General features: G+C 42.6%; 1 pseudogene; it reads right to left on the reverse strand.

The window, feature by feature from the left end:
- Positions 1 to 16497: 16497 nt before the first annotated feature.
- Positions 16498 to 16591, reverse strand: LOC118022572 (annotated as a pseudogene).
- Positions 16592 to 19491: the final 2900 nt, after the last annotated feature.

Raw genomic sequence — 19491 nt, forward strand, 5'->3', positions numbered from 1 at the left:
ATATTCCTTCATTTCTTTCCCTTTTTTGGCTCATGGTCTTTAGAATCGATTTATTTGTTCATCTTCCCACCCACCAATCCATCCATCCATCCATCCATCCATCCATCCATCCATCCATCTATATCTCCATCCATTTGGCCCATTCATTTACAGAGGACAACAAGGTACTAGTCTAAATATTGGAGATACAAAGGGGACATGACAGCCCTGGGAAAGGGGTGTTAACTATGTACTAGAAGGCAGCAAAATGCAGCCTTGGTTTAAAAGATGAACTGAGGCTAAACCTTCTCTACACTCAATTGTGACAATCTCTGTGTCTATTTGTCCCACTCACCTTAGATCTTATATTCTCAGTATCTTTATTGCTTACATAGTTCCTGGCCCAAGGAAGAGCTCAATAAATGAATGAAAGACTGAGTAAAATAAAACACAGTGTTGTAATCCTTCCCTATGTCTGCCTTCTCATTTGAGAAAATGGGTGTTGGCCTGGTAGGGGTTAAATAAATATAGTACTATGTATGTCCAATGGGATACAATATCTAGGTTAATAAATATTTCCTTTTTGCTTCTTTCTTTGGGCATGTTTCTTTCCTGCTCTCAACCCCTTTTAATAGTTTAACAATGAAGGGGTCAGACTAAGATCCTGACCCAGTTTGATTCCAAATGCTAGATAACAGTCTAGTGTTTGGCATCAATCCTGAGAAAGGTTCTATATACTTTTCATAGATGTTACGTGGAACTCGCTGCATATTAATTATCAATTAAATATGAATCATCCGTGGGATGCTTTAGGCTCCATAGGGATAATGCCTTAGTGTTGCTTAGAAAAATATAGCAGGGAATGTTCCTTTCAGTGAACTTAGTACCAACTTTCTTTTTCTCCTTCCTGTCCCCCAATACAGGCCGCTATTTTTATTGAGTGGATTTCAGTATGACTTTTTTTTTTTTTTTTTATTTGTCAGAGAGAGAGAGAGAGAGAGAGCACAAGCAGAGGGAGCAGAAGGCAGAGGGAGAAGCAGGCTTCCCTGCTGAGCAGGGAGCCCCATGCAGGGCTGGATCCCAGGACTCTGGGATCATGACCTGAGCCAAAGGCATAAGCTCAATATACTGAGCTACTCAGGCGTCCCTCAGTATGACTTTTTAACTATTGTCTCTGTTACAGGTCTGAGAAGCAAAGCTGCTTAGATGAGATTTTGATATTAATGAGTGTGCAGGGAGGGGGAATGCTGTATTTGGTGGTCCCAAATAGCATTTGGGGGCCCCCTGCTGTCAGCCACCAGGGATTTAGACAAGAAAACCTTGGTGTTCGGTCTGCATTGCCCCCTGGTGGCGAGACTGATTTTTGACAGGCAGGGTAGGCTATTCCTGTGCCCCGCCAAATTGTAGAGAGCAAGGATACAGCAGTTGCAGTGAGTTTCTTGAGCACTTCTTGTTGTCTGAGCTACTACAAAGTCGCACAAGAAGAATAAGGAATCAATGCTTTCCTCAGGTAATTTGTTTTCTGGCCTTCTGACCTTCCCCTGGGGAACACCTGTCTTCTGGACTTCTCCCCATCATTCTTACTCATTCATCCATTATTTTCAACAACATTCACTGAGCACCTTCAATGTTCCGGCACCATAAAAGGTGCTGGAGTTACAGAAGTAAACAAAACAAACAAGCCTTCCTCTCATGGATTTTCATACTCTCAGATCCCTGCTGTAATGCCTGGCCCTTGCAACATTCACACACACACTCCGGTCAACTTTGCTTACATCTAATAGCCAGTGAATCCCTTGCTAAGTCATTGCACGGTTAGAGCATACAATGTTCTCCTTCTATGGGGTATTTAGGGTTTATTCAAGAGGGGGCTGCAAAAGAGAAAAACCTCAAAGACTGAAAGGAATGTATTACTAATTGGTGGAATTTCAGGTATTGGAGGTCGGAGGTTTGGGGCCAAAACTGGGAGATTCCTTGCATTCGCCAAAGCACACCGCCAAGCCACTTCCTGCTCTGCATGTGTATGACCAGTTCTGCAGGCTGTGTCTCACCGCCAAGATCGGTTGGGGTCACCTTGAGAGCAGTGGGAACTATGAAATAACCCTGGACTCCACGGGAGAGCTCTATGGAGTCTCTCTTTCTCATATACAGAAGGGGGAAAAAATCCCCATTGCAACTGTTCCTAGTTCTGTCCTCAAAGAGTTTATAATCTTCCAATAGAAGAAAAGAGAAGTTATACACATACATAATTACAAGAAAGGCACAGATAAGGGCCAGGGGAGTTCTAAGTGAGAACAGAGGTTATTTACAGCTGGAAGGACCAGGGATGATGTCATGAATAGAGGTATTTGATTTGCCATATTATTATTTGGGGAAGTCAAGCACTGTTGCAGGAGGAAACCTGGTAATAGAAGAAGATATCTGGGCTGCAACTGGAGAAGTGAAACTCAATGTCCTGGGACTACAAAATTTGAGGAAAGTGTTCTCATTTGTCCTTTGAAGATGCCCTGGAGAATTGCTGATCTAATAAGCTAGGGTCCACTTGCCACCCCACCCTTCACTCCCTGTGTGCTAGTGGGTCACATCACTGAGATCAAGGTCACTACCCTGGATGGCTTCTACTGCCACCTGCCTCAGACCTGAGCAGATTCATTAAAGCTTTGAGTTTCTATAAGATTTGCATATGGTGACCAACTCAGCTCAATGGCAAGTTTCTCCCAAATTAGTTTAGGATTCTCTTTTTTCTCCTTTTGTAGATATTTACAACTGTGCTATATTTCAGACTGGCAACAAAGTGGGAATTAGCTTTTGTTTGGGAAATGTGAATGCTTTGTTTATATCTTCTATATTTTGAAGCTAGGTTGGGAGCTAGGGTGCAATGATATTGTTGTGCATCTTTTATACATCCCTTGGAAATCTGGAACAGTGAAACACACCTGAGGGACTTGTGGTTCTGTTAGTTCACATTTGGGGTGTGGAAAGAAGGCTCCTGTGCTGAAGAAAGAGCCTTGTTTATATCTAGATTCTTTCAGAGATCACAGTGACAGATCACAGGGGAAAACTGGGGGCAGAACATTGCCCTTTATGCGGTACTCGGGATAATGTTTAATCGCCTCAGTCACCACACTGAGGTCCTCTGCACTCAGATTTGTTGCTCTTCTGCCTCCTGCCTCCAGAGGGCGATCTAGCCACAGCTCTTTGGGCATAAGCAGAAGGATTAAGGTTAAGGCACGGTCTGGTCACACAATTCCCTTCTTTCTCTTACTCTGTGCTCACAGACTCACCCATGTGTTTGGTCCAGAGAGAACATAAGGTCCTACATAGGTCTTTGAGTCTAAGCCACATGTTCCAGTGAAACTTCTGATGAGACCTGAATCGGGATAATATAGGGCTTGCACAACCAATAATCATGTCATTTGTGAGCAAGCGCCTTTGAACATGTCATGGGGAGGACATATGATCTGCTGGGGGCAATTAGGCATTCCTAAGTCCTTGGGCACCAGATGTCAGCATCTGTTTGTTTCTAATGCACTGTTAATTATGTCTCTATTTGCTCAGGAATCCAGACCGCTTAGCAAAGGCCTTTCATAATCTGTCCACAGCTGACTGAGGCACTTTCATTTTCTCTGTCATTGCTGCTGGCCATAGGAAACTTCTTGTTATCCCTGGACCTTCCCCTAGACTCCTTCAAGATGCTGTACATTTTACATGCTTGCTCTTCTTCTGGGAGTTTCTTTTTCACTCTTTTTTGATTGGGGAAAATCCTTCCTTTCCTGCGAAAGACAGCACAAATATATTGTCTTGATAAAATTTCTCTAAGTACCCTAACCTCTCTTTGTAACAACGCTGAGGTATTCGATAGATTGTGATCTGTGTTCCTGGCTGTCTTCCCCTGGAGGTAAGGGACCCTGCCATATTCATCATCTGTACCAAGTCCTAGCATCACGTATGACACGCTCAAGAAATATCTGTTGAGGGGCACTTGCGTGGCTCAGTCGCCTAAGCGTGTGCCTTTGGCTCAGGTCATGATCCTGGGATGGAGCTCAGCAGGGAGTCTGCTTCTCCCTCTGCCACTCCTCCGCTCTCTCTCTCTCTCAAATAAATAAATAAAATCTTTTTTTAAAAATGAAACACGTGTTGCGTGATTGATGAGCGTGTGCACACACGTGTGGTATTCTTACCGTACAGGCCAGGAGCCTGGGCTGGGAAGGGGCGTGCACGTCCCTGGCTCTGTGTCCGCGGACTGCATCCTGGGTGCTAGCTGCTGTGCTTCAGAAACAAATAGGGGCGTGGAGGCTGCCATCTGTGCTGAATCGCAGCGAAGACTGGCAGGTGCAGGATCGTCCAGGCGGTCCAGTGTGGCCTGACCATGAATAATTTCTAACCAACTAGGCTCCCCTGGGCCCCTGAGCAGGTGGCTATCATTTAGAGCCATTCCAGCCTCTTTAGAGGAATCTGGTTTGTATTCCTGCCCATCTGGATGTTGGGCCTGCCTCCCCTGACTTCCTGGGTTGGAAAAGCCAGACAACTCCCAGGCTGTAAGATGACAAGTTTCCACCACGGGAGGCTGCTGCCATTCTCTTTCATTCTGTCATTTCCTTTCCATTCAGGAGGCCTGACTCCGTAGTCCATCACCCTTTTCTGTGGCCTCCACTTCCAAGTGACCAGGTATAGTTCACTGACCTGCTGGGGCATGGGGCGAGGTCCTCAAAGTCTTAGATTTGTGATACATATATATATATATGTATCACAAACACAAAATATATATATATACATGTTCCAGCAGCATCTTGAATGTGATAAGAGTCTCACTTCTCCCTCTTCCTCTCTACTGAGTGATCGCTACACACTTTGCAAGGACTGGGAGGCTGGGTTTGGGTCATGGCTAGTCTTTGAATCTCTGATCACCAAGGAGGATGTTCTCCATAGACATGGCCCATTCATGGCAGTTGCTAATGCCCTGAGGAGGACCAAGAATTCTACTCAGATTTGGAATCCGAAGGAGAAGGAAAATATGCAAATTGGCCCAGGGCACCCAGCTACCGGCAGCTAAAAACTCATGTGTCCTCTTCAAGCTTTAGTGAGTGTTGCTTTATTGGCTCAGGGCTGACTTACTTTCTCCCATTGACCACTTCCCACTTCTTCTCCTGCCCTGTCCCCCCTGGCAAGCTCCGAGGACCTCTGGTTCTATATGTCTGTCTTCTGAGTTGGGGCCCAGGCTTGGAACATTATGATTGTTCATTTGTTTGTTTGTTTTTGTTTTTGTTTTCCAGAGAGGAGAGTTTGGTGAACCCAGTGCTTGGATTGCTCTAATTCTATCTGACCTGCTGTCTCACGGTATTGTGTCACTGACTTCCAGCCCCAGGCCATCTAATCCAAGATATAAATCACCTGCTGCCAGCATGCTGCTTTCCTAGACAAGAACCCATGATGGATCTCTATTGCATTTTGAATCAAAACCACAGCCTGGTTTTCAAGAGGCTTCATAGTCTTCTCCTGTTTTCACATCCAACCAACTGTATCTCTGTCCTCTGCTTTGCCAACACAGTTACCTTTATACTTTCCTAAACCCCCCCCCCCCTTAAAAAAATCCCAGAGCTAAAAAAAAGACCCCCCCCCCGAAAAAAAACAAAAACAAAACATATCAGGTTTATTTTTATGTTCTGGTCTAGAATTTCTCCAGTGTTTGCTTCTCTGTCCTAATGCTACTCATCTTTGAGTCAAATTTCAAATTCCACTTCCTGGACAATCTGAATCCACACTGACATCTTTCTTGACGGCCCAGAGTACTTTGCCTGCTCCGGACATACTGGCATGCGGTAATGTTTGAGATGCTGGTGTGGAGTTGTTTTATACTCATTTACCCCACTGTTCGGTAATCATTCATCGAATGCTTACTATTATGTTCCAGACATTGGGCTTTTTCATTCATCTAGGAGTCATCCCTGATTCCTTTCTCTTCAGCCCAAAGTGTGTGCCGTGCCAGCCACTTCTTCACGCCTACGCTCCTTCTGCCTTTCCCACTGTCTCCTGTCCATTCTTCTGAAACTGCTTTCCCACTTCCATTACTGCTCCCATTCAATCCATTTTCCCACAAAACTGAGTGAATTTTTTTATTTTTAATTTTTTGTGTGAGTCAAGCCATAGAAGTTTATTAAGTGAAGATATAGAAAAAGGTCTCCAGAGTGAGAGGGGTCCCGACAGGGTTGCCAATGAGGGCCTTTAGGGTTGGTCTTTTATAGAAAGCTAACCAGGGAACTTAAAATCCTTTTAACATTTCTACTGATATAACCATTGAGCAAGGACTAGTGATAACACCTTCAATGGCCCACCTCCCCCTAGGGTCTGGTTACTCTTTGTTGGTCACAGGTGATTATCATAAAAGACACCCACCCTCCACACCAAGGGCAGGGTGGTCCTAGGGCAGGGTGGTCTGGTTTATTCCCTTATCTCTGGTTTTCGCACACCTCCACATTTTGGGGATGTCTGTGAGCCTGATCACATAACTCCTTATCTATCTCTCCCTACCTAGCCCCACCTGTGCCTTATTCATTCCTCTCCCTGGAATAGTAACCCTAACTGCCGTTAGGGAATGGGACAATGACCACTCTGGCTGCTTCCTGCTGAAATAGGGTGGCAGGCTGTGTGGCAGTTAGAATCTATCCAGGGGTCGATCCAGGGGCTTGTGGTATGGCTCCAGGGAGTCAGATGGGCAGCAAATGGTACATGCATCAGCACATGCAAAAGGATGAACATAAAACAAGTGTTAGGGCCAAGATTATGATCACATCCCTTAGATAAGATACCCAATTACCAATTTTGTCAAATGGATCAGTGGATATCTTGATCTTATTTAATTGATCACAAATGTCTGCTATTAATTGGGACACCTTGCAGGAGTTAAAACAAATGTGAGGAAATTTTTCACACCCCAAATGGTGTAGCAATAGTGGACAGTCTCAAGAATTCTTTCTCTGACTTCTTTTAATTCTTGGCTGAGTGCATCCAGTGCCTGGGAAGTATCATTTAGAGTCCTGCTGAGCAAGCATACTGTTTTGCCTATTTTACATTGCAGTCCTAACGTGAGTCCTGGAAGTCCCATAGTGAGCTTTGAGGCTCTTTTTACCAGGAGGGCTGTTGGATGCTTGGTTAAAGCCTTTGTTTGCAATTGTAGGTCAGTAGAGGTGGCTTCTAGGATAAATGACATCAGAGATGAAACCATCAAGAAGCCCTTTTTGTTTGAGGTCCAGCCTTAATATCCTAATTGATCCAAGGAATCACTGGCAAATGGGAGAAGTCTTGTCTCAGGAAATAAGGGCATCCCCAAGTGCATCATCCAATCTAATCATAAAGTGGAGCCATCCATTATCTCCATGGGGTACGCTCTGGCTTTTAAAGAGTCCATTTTGTCATCCCAGCTGCATAGAATTGGTCAAGGTGATAGCTGAGTTACACAATTGTTGGGGAATCTATCCCATTTCCTAATTGTTCAAGTAATCATATGTCCATGGGGTACTGTTATCCCCACAGAATAACAAACAAGGAGCTTGTCTATACATGAGCTATTGTGTTTACCTCAAGTTGTCTAGCTCAGGCAAACATTCAAAGACAATCAAAACTAAAATTTAGCATCCACAAAGGTGTGTTATTGAAATAATTTCTCTCTATAATAATCCTCATTTCCAGAGATAGTCGAATAAGACTAATTTGTTTGAAAAACAAGTCCAGTTTTAACAAATGCCATCATTATTTACGTAAGCTCAGCAAGAATGATTGATCATATAGATCTTTTAGAATCTGCTTTGCTGGAACTTTTATAAGGAATCTCTAGTTTGAACTTTAAGTAGATTCTCCAGGCCAGAAGCCAAGCCAAGTGATTGTCATCAGACATGCCTGTGATACCTGTAGATTTGGGCAGATTCCTCTCCACGAGGTCCCCAATATATCCTGAGGTTACTGCACCTGCCAGGAAGTGACATTCTTTACTCACCTGGTGAGGCTGCTGGGAACTCTCTAAGCAAGGTATCAGGCCGACATTTCCAAGGGGCTTTATGGCTCCAGGTTTCATAAAGTCAACCTTAGTTCCTTAAAGCTGTTTGATCATATCTGAGTCTATGTATGTCTTTCAAATATGACATTCCAGTCAAAACCTTGGTAAAATAACCAATGTTTCCAATGGTGTCCAGTTACAAGAAGAACAGATTCTTATTGAACTTATGCAAATGATTATGATTGCCATGGAAGAAAGAATACTCACTGAGGCCTTTTGAATTTCAGAGGGTTCAGGCAGAGAGAAAAGTTAAATGCTTTAATTTGTTCACACATGAATACTTTATCACATTTTTGTAAGTCATAGATATCTTAAAGTTTCCTAAATCTGGGAGAGCCAACATTATAGAGAACAAGCAGTATTTCAAACAAGAGTAAAAAAATTCCCAAAAAACAAAACAAAACAAAAAACAAAAAAACCCTATAATCACTTTTTCCCAATTCACTTAGTCCCATGTTACGATTCTTGTTTAAAATACAACTTTTAGTTAGTTTTGGAAGTTTTTACCCATTTTAGTTTTGTTCTTAAAGATATTGAATACCTGTATTTGTCCTAGAAGTCCTTTTTCTGAACCTCCTTGAAGATGAAACTCATTTTTGCAAGAGAATAAGAACAATTATAAATGACAAAAACTCAGAAATGGACATTATTAATGATCTGATATGAGAGTTCATTAGGATGAAATTGACAAAGAAACTCAGTTGTTTCTGAGTCACATAATACTTCAATAGCCAGAATATCGAGTGATAGCCTTATACCAGAATGTAACATACCAAACAAACAGGCCTAATCTTGGGGAAGTTTGTTAAAACCTTAGAAAGTTTTTAAAGCACATGCCTAAATAGGATTAGGGATTGTCAAAGACCTGATAAAGGAAAAACATAGAAACTGGTTTTTCTGGGCAAGCAAAGAGAAAATAGCTATTTACATTTTATCAAGAGCACCAACAATTCAAGAAAACTTTTCTGTCTTTTTAACAGAGAGATAGCAGACTTTCAATCTTATACCAATGTACTTATAAAATCCCTTTATTTTATAATGCAATATATGTTAAAAAAAAAAAGAAGATAGCAGGAGGGGAAAAATGAAGGGGGGGAAATCGGAGGGGGAGACGAACCATGAGAGATGATGGACTCTGAAAAACAAACTGAGGGTTCTAGAGGGGAGGGGGGTGGGAGAATGGGTTACCCTAGTGATGGGTATTGAGGAGGGCACATTCTGCATGGAGCACTGGGTGTTATGCACAAACAATGAATCATGGAACACCACATCTAAAACTAATGATGTAATGTATGGGGATAATATAAGAATAAAAAAATTAAAAAAAAAAAGAATTCCTCATATCACTGAGATCATATGATACATGTCTTCCTCTGATTGACTTATCTCTCTCAGCGTAATACCCTCCAGTTCCATCCACGTCATTGCAAATGGCGTGGGAGGATGGGTTAGCCTGGTGATGGGTATTAAAGAGGGCACATTCTGCATGGAGCACTGGGTGTTATGCACAAACAATGAATCATGGAACACTACATCTAAAACTAATGATATAATGTATGGTGATTAACATAACAATAAAAAATTTAAAAAAATCCCTTTATTTTAATCTTAGTCCATCCTGACCACACCTAGAATTGCTTTCCAAAGATTTCTCTTCACAAACCTTCTACAACTTTCTTTTGCTTTCAGATTTTGTCCCAAGCCATTTCTCTGCAAACAACCAGGCTCATTTAGGACAAAACTGCTTTCTTTTACCTTCAACAAAAATGTATTCCCGTTCCTTATATCTTTCTTACACATCTCCTACTTTTCTACACAGAGTTGCCAGATTTTACACTTTTAGAACTCTTAGTCTCCAGTGAAGACTAAGTAGTAACCAATTGTGAACTGTCACACCAGAATTCTTTAGATGGCAAATTTATGAACTGGTTGAGCACAAAGCATGTTTACCAGCAGATTTAAATATCCTTAGTCTCTTTGCAATAAGTAGTCAAAAGCACAAACCTACATCCAGTAACTGATGTACCTTATCTGATTGAGCACCTTATCCTATTTGGAAAATACCTAGATGTCCACCAATGAATTTAATCCCAAAGACTTTGAAAGCTATTTTAACAATTTCTATGAAAACTTTGATGAGACATACAATTAACCATCATTTTAGCCATCTTTTGGCTAACAAATTGCAACAGAGATAACACGAGCTTATTTGACCTTCAGCAAATCTTGGCAGAATACAAGTTAATCGTGATAACTTTAAAGACATGTCTATCTTAATTAAACCAACAAACTTAGTTTAAATACCAAGTTATGTTCCAGCTGGGTCCACTTTTAAAAGTCTGTTACCCATTGTCAATTTTTACCTGAGACACAGGTGGGGAGATCTAAAGTGAGCGGTGTATGCAGGCCACACCCAAGGTGCAGAAACAGGAGGGGGTGGGGCAGACAGAAGAGGGAGAGTGCAGCAAGAAAAGAAAAAGGGTTCCTGGTTCTAAAGCTCGTCACTTGGACAGATGAGTAAATGCTATGTTTTCCCACCAAGTGGGATTAGGCAGTCCACGTCAGGCCGGAGAAGACAGGGAATTTCCCCAAAGGGAGTTTCGGCAGCTGCTTGGGAATATTTCCTTAAAGTCCCCATCCTGAGGTAGACTAACCACAATTGGCTTCAATTATAGCCATTAACCCGGGAAATGAGTGAGGGAGAAGCCTTAACATCTATTAGGAGGAACAGTGAGAGAGAGCGAGAGAGACAGTCAGCATCCCCTTTGCTAGGGATGGCCTGTGTTTCCTCCAGCAACCTGGGTTTATTTGGAGGAGGCCTATTTAGACAATTATCCAATATTTCAGGGAGTTTACTAGCCAACATGTTTGGGTAAATGCCTTCTGCAAGAGGCCTTTATGTCGGGGTCCTGATTCAGAGCCCTGAAAGCCTGGATGGATCTAGGGTAGCTCAGTCTATCCACCCTGTTTCCTGCAGGAGAGACCTGATCCCACTGTGGCCATGCAGTGAGTGTTACAGGAGCTCAATCCTTTCCTAAATTTGTAATCCAAATGGTTTCCAGTGGGTTAAAAGGCACCCCAAGGGAGAGTCCTTGGGAAGAGACCCTGCCTTGCCACGAAGGTCACACCTTATTTTACCTTGCCTTGAAGAAACTGCCATGTTTAACCCATGGAAAGCACTAGAAAGTTTTACAAGGGAATTACCCCTTTGCAGTACCCAATCCAGGAGTCCCCACGGACAATGGTTTCCCATCTCACGATCCCGGTAAGAGTTACCCTGTACCTGTTACAGAGAGGTGACTATGAAGGTGTCCCTACATATCAGCTCTCCCCTGTGAATCAAGGTGCCCCATGGTTTCCTACCCAAGGTGAAAGAGTGGCCTAACATCTTGGGTTGAGGAGGGATCAGGCCAGCAGGAGTAGCCACTCTTACTGGTCCCTCACCTGATCCTCCTTTTCTCCTCTGGACTTCCCCCCCCCAAAAAAAAAATCTGGCCTAATCATAAAGGCTTAGCGAGGTTAACAGTTTAAACTTTGATTCAGTTATGTTTCCTCACCTTACCCCTGGGTGCTTTTTTTGTCCATATACCTGAGGTTCCATTTGCAAGCATGGCCCTATTGAGGGGGGCAGACCCTGAGATTTAGCATCATCATAATTTCATATTTCTGTTGTTGGAACAAAAAAGCCTCAACTATATGACCCATTAAAGTCCCAGCTGCTAATGCAACCAACCGAGGAATTGGCTGGGGGTCTGTAATTCCCTCCTTAATGCCCTAAGTTTTCCAGTAAATGCCCAAGTAACATTGGGTTCCCTCTCACTTATCATATAAAGAGATAGCTCTAATCCTGCTTGCCGATAACTTGGGTTTTGATCTCTGGCTGTGATTAAACCTAAACTGTACCTAATAGAAAAATACATCTTACCAAGCAACAAAAACGGAGGAAAAGATTTTCCTCCTGAACTAAGTTCTCACAAAAAAAGACATTTTTAAATGAAAAAAAACCTTATATCTACACAGGCAACATTCTTCCCCTGTATGACAAAGTCAGCGGGACCACTGAACCCATAAAATTCCCAGGTTCTTAGAGAAGGAATTGCGGAGGATAAAGGCAACCCTGAACTGAATCCCTGGTTAGAAGGGCCTACTGATCATCGGAGATTGGAAGGACCTGAGGCGGGAGAAAGTCCTTTAAGAACAGAAAGTAGAACTGGGCCGGGTTAGGCCAACATTCCCTTCGTTTGAGGAAGGGGGATTGACCACACCTTTTTCCAGAAGCCTATCACCTGAGCCTTAAGACCTGCACCTGCACTATTCACCTTTAACTGGCCGACAGGTGCCTGGTTTTGCTGTTTATGAGAAGAGGTCATTAAGGGAGAGACGTCTCCCAGGGAAGAAAAGAAGAGTCTGCTTTTACTCACCCTTCGATGGAAATGATCCCCGGTTTCGGCACCAAAATGATGCGGGAGAGCGAGGTTCTTGTCTCACGGAGTCGAAAAATGAATCTCGCGGACAACAGAGAGTGAGTAAAGCCATAGAAGTTTATTAAGTGAAAATGTAGAAAAAGCTCCCCAGAGTGAGACGGGTCTCGACACGGTTGCCCAAAACTGAGTGAATTTTAAAGAAGGAAATCATCATATTGTTTAATCATCTTGGTTAAAACCATCCAGTGGTGTTTTATTGCACTTAAATCACATGGAAATAGAAAATAAAATAGAACCCCCTCCCCCCACGGCTTATAAGACTTCTTGTTGTTTGTCCTCTGCCCACTCCTCCAGCCACATCCTGCTTCTCTCCTGCCAGCCACTGGATCAGCCACCCCCGCCTGCTTTCTATTTCTGCACCACTCCAGTTCTTTCCGGCTGCTGAGACTTTGCACTTTCTGTTTCTGCCGTGGGTGCTCTTTCCAGATGTTCATGCCACTGAATCTGTGTCATCATCATTTGGGGTTTAGCTTGAGAAGCCTCCCATGACTGTATTATTAAATGTTGCCTCCTGGCCTCCTTATTCATCTCTTTCCCATGGCTTTGTTTTATCTTCTTTGTAGCACTCATTTCATTCATTGGTTTATTTTATTACTCCCCACCCTCACACCCTCCAGAATATAAGCTCCAGGAAGTCAGGGACGTGTCAGTCTGCTGTGTTGCCAGCACCTGGAACAGTGCCTGGCACCCTGGAGACTCAGTATTTGTTGAAGTAACAGGATGAACAAGTGGTTAGATGACTGTGTGAATAAATGTATCCACAGTGAATAAACACAACCCTGCCTTCAAATAGTTCACAGAGAGATCAACAAACATTTCCAATCCAAGGAAACAAAAGCACTGTAGAGATACATATAAAAGCGCTATTTGAACATTGATGAGGGAATAATTAAATCTCTTTCCTATGAATGAGTCTTACCTCTTTGCTTATCTGGTAAGTTCCATAAGGACAAACTGTATCTTCTACTTCCATTATAGCCCCCACCGCAGTGGTTTCTAAATGCCAGTCCCTGGACAAATTGCAACAGAATCACCTGGGGACCTTAAAAAACATCACAAATATCTGATTCTGATTCTGCAAGTATCATGAGGGCCCTAGGATGTGTCTTTGTATGAAAGTCCCCCAGGTAGTTCTGAAGTGCACTAGCTTGGGAACCACCGTGCCACACTGCCTAATACTGTCCTGACACCTGCCTGAACTGAAATAAACCCATCTCTGCCTGGCTCCCTTCTTTTTCTCACCAGCCCAAGCTGAACCCAAGTAGATCATCAAACATGTCTAAGATTCCTGTGACCAGTGGGGACAGTGAATATAAGAAGATATGAGCAATCATTTCTTTTTCCTAGCATGATGGTTTCAGTGTTGCTCGTCTCTCTTCACAGGGATGGTTATTACCAGCCTTACAGGTCATTTTATCTTTTTTTCTTTTTTTTAAAGATTTTTATTTATTTTTCAACAGAGAGAGAGAGACAGCGAGAGAGGGAACACAAGCAGGGGGAGAGGGAGAGGGAGAAGCAGGCTTCCCGCTGAGCAGGGAGCCCGATGTGGGACTCGATCCCAGGACCCTGGGATCATGACCTGAGCCGAAGGCAGACGCTTGACGACTGAGCCACCCAGGCGCCCGGTCATTTTATCTTTTTAACTGCACAGCACACAGGCATCTCCCATCAGTCCCACCCCCTTGTGAATATTACTGCAGCCTGGAGAAATTGGCTCCCTGGGCTGCATAGACACCTTTCTTTCCCATGGGCCTTGGGTTGAAGGGCATGTGGGATTGTGTGTGTGTGCGTGCTCTCGTGCTTGTGCTGATGTCAGATACATGTCTGTGACTCAGACCACAAAGGAGGATTGATTGCCTTCCATAGGTTCTGGTGTTTATTTGCTGGGTGGGGGTCCAGGTTCAGCAAGATGGTGTTCTGGGGGGCAAGGTAAGAAATGAGCTCCCTCCAGCATTGGGAAACCCCTGGGCAGCTGTCAACCATCATGATGTCTTGACTTACCCTTGGGGAAGACCCTATCTGAGAGTGGCTGGGAAGTCAAGACTGACCAAATTTCCTGAATGCTGGGGATCCCAGAATTTTTATGCAGGAGGGGCTTAGAGGTGAAAGTATTTTGAAGAGAGAGCTACAGGCCTTCCCTAGAAACCATGTTTTATAGCAGCACATTATTTGTGCTTGGATTGTATGCTGGTTAGGGGTAGCCTAGGGGCCTGATAAAGATTACAGGGAACAAACACCAGAGTTTTCTCTACCACCCCATGCCATCTGCCCATGACACCTGCCTAGGGTCCTCACTAATGTCACCTCTGCTCTTATGGCTTAATCTTGCAAACAAAGGTTCCCCAAGTCTCATCTCCTCACCTTTCTTCCTTTTGCCTTTTCTTTACTCTTATACTGGCTAAGATCATCACAAAAGCAGTATATTCTCTCTCTCTTTTTTTAAACATTTTATTTATTTATTTGAGAGAGAGAGAGAGAAACAGCATGAGAGGGGATAGGGTCAGAGGGAGAAGCAGGCTCCCCACCGAGCCGGGAGCCTGACGTGGGACTCGATCCCAGGACTCCGGGATCATGACCTGAGCCGAAGGCAGTCGCTTAACCAACTGAGCCACCCAGGCGCCCAAAGCAGTATATTCTCATCTAGGTTTGCTTTTGAGTACTCTGGCTACAGATGGACAGACTCTATGTATATAATAGGGTTTACATCAACTACCTGGAACATGGGTAGGAATGAGGCAGTGAAGGGAAGGGGCTTCCAAGCAGGCAGTATCACCCCAGGGACCATGGATAAAGCCCACGTCCTGCATACAGAGGGATACTTATTTCCTTTTCTGCTACAGCATGCTTCATATGGAGTTGATGTTTGACTTTCCAGCCCATGATACAGTAAAAACAGCAAATTAGAAGGGAGCAGAGGTTGCTAGGACCAGGTTTAATGACGGCAGGGCGGGGGTGGGGGGGAGGGCGCGGGAAATGGAAAGACAGATGGATTGACTGACTCTCAGTGAAGGACATGCTGAGATTAGTATTCAGGGTAGGCTGCATTTTGCCAGGGGCTTATATTGCCAAGTGGAGGGTGTGAGGGCCTGGGAACCAAAACATCCAGATTCACACTCGGGTTCTACCACTAACTCGCTGTGCAGCCTTGGACAAGTCTATTAAACTTCTCTGGGATCTCAGTTTTCTCACCTGTAAAAGGGCAATAATAATGACCCCAAATATCCCTAGACTCCTATCAAATGAGGGAACAGGGGTAGGGGTGCTATTTTCTCATTTTTCCTTACCTGTTCTATTGTTTACTTGGTCCAAATATAACAAACTTTTTATTGTGAAAACTTGTTGTAAAGGGAAAAAAAAAGAAATGGAATGATTCAGAAGTACATAATGTCAAAAGAGAACTACTTCCTCATAAATCCCCTGTCTTTGGGCCACTCCATCTTATTCCTCACTGTTACTAGAATGGAATGTATCCCTTCAGATCTACCAGTGCTTTGTAAAACCTACACAGAATACAAAATAAGGAACAGAAAACAATGGGCAGAACCATTATACCTCAAATGTTCCAAGGGCCTCTCTGTACAAAAACTCAGAAAAAAGATTTTTCAAATGTAAAAACAAACAAGTAAACAAAAACTTGAGGAAGAGGTTAAATGGTGTGCAGCAGATTCTGTTTAACAAGGCTGGGAAACAGTGCTTTTTATAAAGATTTACATAAAAATATATAGGAGTTCTAGCATTGAAAAAAGACCTTCCATCCTTCGGACAATTCACTTAGAAAGAAAAGCTCATTCTCCACCTATGCTATCCTTGTTCTTCATAGTTACCACTAAGTTTACAATATATATAACTAGTTGAGTAGTTAATTCCTCCCAGGTATGTAGAGTAAATGCCAAAGGCAACTGAATTTTTTCTCACCAGTTTCCTTCATCAGCACAAATGTCTTGATCTTTTGATTTGGGTCTGTTTTCTTTTCTCCTTTCCTTTAAAAGCTTCACAAATTTGCATGTTATCTGTGCACTGGGGTCATGCTAATCTTTGTATCATTCCAATTTAGTTTATGTGCTACTGAAATGAGCACTCTATTTCTTTACCTTGGTGCTTCTCCCCCAAATTTTCATCAACTTGAAGATTAGCTAAATTAGCTCAACAAATTTTCCTTCTCCACATTTTTGGTTCTGCTTTTTCTGATTGGACTTTGTTTCTTCAGTCCACTGTGTCTAGCTTTGGTCAGGTTTTTTTTCCCCCCTCCTTTGGTCAATTTTAAAGTCTTCAAGCAAGGAACATTCTCCTGTGTCCATGTGGAGAGAAGGGGAGGGGGTTCGTTCTTCCCATTTTGGAAGACAACATTGCATTGTATAAATTCTCCCAGATTCAGAGTCAGAAGTTTCAGATCTGAGATCTTTAGTATGATCTTTAATTATCTCCTTTGGGTGTCAGGTTTCTCCTCTGTAGAAAGATCCTTCCAGCTTAGATGTTTTTGGACTCGGATTCTGTGCTTAGTCATGATTTGCCTGTTAATGTTTGCCTACAATGGGACTCAACATTCCATTCTTGCCCCTGTGGCTAGGTTCTTTGGCTTTCTGGAAACCTAGATGTAGCCTATAGTGTGGGCCCCCGAAACAGGGGCCAGTTACTCCTCAGGGTGCTCAGTCATCCAACTGTTCCTTCAGTCTCAGGGTGGAAAAATACAGAAGAGTTGGCATTCTGGTGGACCCAAGGGTATAAAGCCTTGGCCATTTCTCATTCGGAAGACAGGTTTAACTTAGCCTCAATTTGGGGTTCAAGAAACCACAAAATTACAAAAGTTAACCTAAAAGGGTTTCCAGAGAGCTTTTAAAATTTGTGTTTTTTTATTATAAAAATAATACAGGAATTGGTAAAAATAAAGTTGAACAATACTTAATGGTATAAAATGAAAAGTAAAAATGCCCTTTATCCTCACCTTCAGTGCCACTCTACAAGGAATCCTCTGTGGTGTCTTGTATATGTGCTGAGAAATTTACTATGCATAATTATACACTTATATTTACCCTTGCATCACCGGCACTCAAGCAAACACAGATAAATGGGAACAGTTTGTAAAGTTTGCATCTTGCTTTTTGCATTTAATGAAACAAGTTGGAAATTTTCCATGCCAACACATGTGGATCTGTCCTGTCTCCTTTCTCCTTTCCTTTAAATGCTTCATAAATTTGCGTGTAATCTGTGCACTGGGGTCATGCTAATCTTTGTATCATTCCAATTTAGTTTAAGTGCTAGTGAAATGAGCACTCTATTTCTTTACCTTGGTGCTTCTCCCCCAAATTTTCATCAACTTGAGTATTAGCTAAATTAGCTCAACAAATTTTCCTTCTCCACATTTTTGGTTCTGCCTTTTCAGATTGGATCTGTGGATCTGTCCTGTTCTTCATAGGGCTGCCTAGCATTCCCTGAAGGAAAAAGGAGGTTAGCAGTGGCCACCCAGCTTATTTCCACCTTGTTGCCACTGCAAACAATGCCTCTCCAAGAGCTTTTAATTCAGTGTTTTCTAAAGTTTGATCCTTGGAACACAAGCCTCTAGAGATGTTCAGTGACAAAAAAAAAAAAAAAGTGGTTTAGAAGTCAGACAAATGTGGAAAGCACTGCATTTTATTTTATTTATTTACTATTATTTTTAAAGATTTTTTTTTTCTTCAAAATATAATTTAAATTCTAGTTAGTTAACATACAGTGCAGTATTGGTTTCAGGAGTAGAATTCAGTGATTCATCACTTACATACAACACCCAGGAATCATCACACTAAGTGCCCTCCTTTTTTTTTTTTTAATTTTTTATTTTTATGTTAATCACCATACATTACATCATTAGTTTTTGATGTAGTGTTCCATGATTCATTATTTGTGCATAACACCCAGTACTCCATGCCGAACGTGCCCTCTTTAATACCCATCACCAGGCTAACCCATCCTCCCACCCCCCTCCCCTCTAGAACCCTCAGTTTGTTTTTCAGAGTCCATCGTCTCTCATGGTTTGTCTCACCCTCCGATTTCCCCCCTTTCATTTTTCCCCTCCTGCTATCTTCTTTTTTTTTTTTTCTTAACATATATTGCATTGTTTGTTTCAGAGGTACAGATCTGTGATTCAACAGTCTTGCACAATTCACAGCGCTCACCATAGCACATACCCTCCCCAATGTCTATCACCCAGCTGCCTCATCCCTCCCACCCACCACCACTCCAGCAACCCTCAGTTTGTTTCCTGAGATTAAGAATTCCTCATATCAGTGAGGTCACATGATGCATGTCTTTCTCTGATTGACTTATTTTGTTCAGCATAACACCCTCCAGTTCCATCCACGTCATTGCAAATGCCAAGATCTCATTCCTTTTGATGGCTACATAATATTCCATTGTATATATATATATATATATATATATATATATATATATATATATATATATATATATATACCACCTCTTCTTTATCCATTCATCTGTCCATGAGCATCTTGGCTCCACAGTTTGCCTATTGTGGACATTGCTGCTATAAACATTGGGGGGCATGTACCCCTTCGGATCCCTACATTTGTATCTTTGGGGTAAATACCCAGTAGTGCAATTGCTGGATCATAGGGTAGCTCTATTTTCAACTTTTTGAGGAACCTCCATACTGTTTTCCAGAGTGGTTGCACCAGCTTGCATTCCCACCAACAGTGTAGGAGGGTTCCCCTTTCTCTGTATCCCCGCCAACATCTGTCGTTTCCTGACTTGTTAATTTTAGCCATTCTGACTGGTGTGAGGTGGTATCTCATTGAGGTTTTGATTTGGATTTCCCTGATGCTGAACGATGTTGAGCACTTTTTCATGTGTCTGTTGGCCATTTGGATGTCTTCTTTGGAAAAATGTCTGTTCATGTCTTCTGCCCATTTCTTGATTGGATTCTTTGTTGTTTGGGTGTTGAGTTTGATAAGTTCTTTATAGATTTTGGATACCAGCCCT

The sequence above is a fragment of the Mirounga leonina genome, unplaced genomic scaffold (genome assembly GCF_011800145.1).
Source record: "Mirounga leonina isolate KUSES-001 unplaced genomic scaffold, KU_Mleo_1.0 Mir_176, whole genome shotgun sequence".
Lineage (NCBI taxonomy): Eukaryota > Metazoa > Chordata > Mammalia > Carnivora > Phocidae > Mirounga > Mirounga leonina.